The sequence below is a fragment of the Micropterus dolomieu genome, linkage group LG16 (assembly GCF_021292245.1).
Source record: "Micropterus dolomieu isolate WLL.071019.BEF.003 ecotype Adirondacks linkage group LG16, ASM2129224v1, whole genome shotgun sequence".
NCBI classification, from domain to species: Eukaryota; Metazoa; Chordata; class Actinopteri; order Centrarchiformes; family Centrarchidae; genus Micropterus; species Micropterus dolomieu.
Window position 1 is genome coordinate 5,509,811 of NC_060165.1, and position 1,212 is coordinate 5,511,022.

The window sequence follows — 1,212 nt, forward strand, 5'->3', positions numbered from 1 at the left end:
ATTCCATACGTGTCTGGAGTATCAGAGAAACTCAGGAGGATTTTCAACAAACATAACATCCCTGTGTGTTTTAAACCCAAGAACACACTAAGACAGACACACCCCAAAGACCGCACACCCAAACACAAGAAAAGCAATCTAGTGTATGGGGTCCAATGCAGTGAGGAATGCACAGACCTGTATATTGGGGAGACTAAACAACCACTACACAAACGCATGGCTCAACACAGAAGGGCCAACTCCTCAGGTCAAGACTCTGCAGTCTGCTTACATCTGAAGGACAGAGGACACTCGTTTGAGGACCACCAGGTGCACATTTTAGACAGAGAAGATGGATGGTTTGAAAGAGGTGTCAAGGAAGCCATCTACACCAGGGTCGAGAAGCCGTCATTGAACAGAGGAGGGGGTCTACGCCACCACTTATCCCCCACTTACAATGCTGTCCTTTCATCACTTCCCTGGAAACTCAACAAACGTAACCTATTGACCTCAGGTGAAGATACCAACGATGGTCGTTCAGTCTTGGCCACAGGTAGTCTTAACGACTGTAATGACTGTCGTCACAGCAACCAGGAACACTAACGAACCAGCGGTATCGACGATCCTGGCAAACGACCACACTGAGGTTAAATAGCTCTTAGCAGAGTTTCCCTGCCAGTCAGTCAGAAGTGAAAAAGTCCTTTGGATGAGGGACGAAACGTCTTCCAGTATCTTCAACCAAGTCCAGTTGCCCTTGACTTTAACCTTCGTTGGATAACTATGACCTGGATGACTGAGAATCTGCACAGACATGTGGCTAAAGAGGTAGAGCAGGTTGGCCGTTAATTGGAAGGCCGGCGGTTCTATCCCAGCTCCACCAGGCTGCATGTCGAAGTGAGTAAGATACTGAACCCTGGCTGTTCCGCCAGTGTATGAATGTGTGTGAATGTTAGTTTCTGTTTGAGCACTTAGGCTCTGTGTGTGAATGGTGAATGCAGATATAGTGATAAAGCGCTTTGAGTGGTCAAAAAGACTAGAAAGGCGCTAAACAAATACGGAGCATTTACAATGTATGTGGAGCTGTACTAAAACAAACTGCCCACATTCACTGCAACAAAAGAACATGTCACCCACAACAGTGTGACTCATTTATGTGTTTAGTAGTTTTTGAACAACAATGGAGCTCACAAAGAAATGAGCCATTCACAGCCTTATCCTTCAAAGCAATGTCCT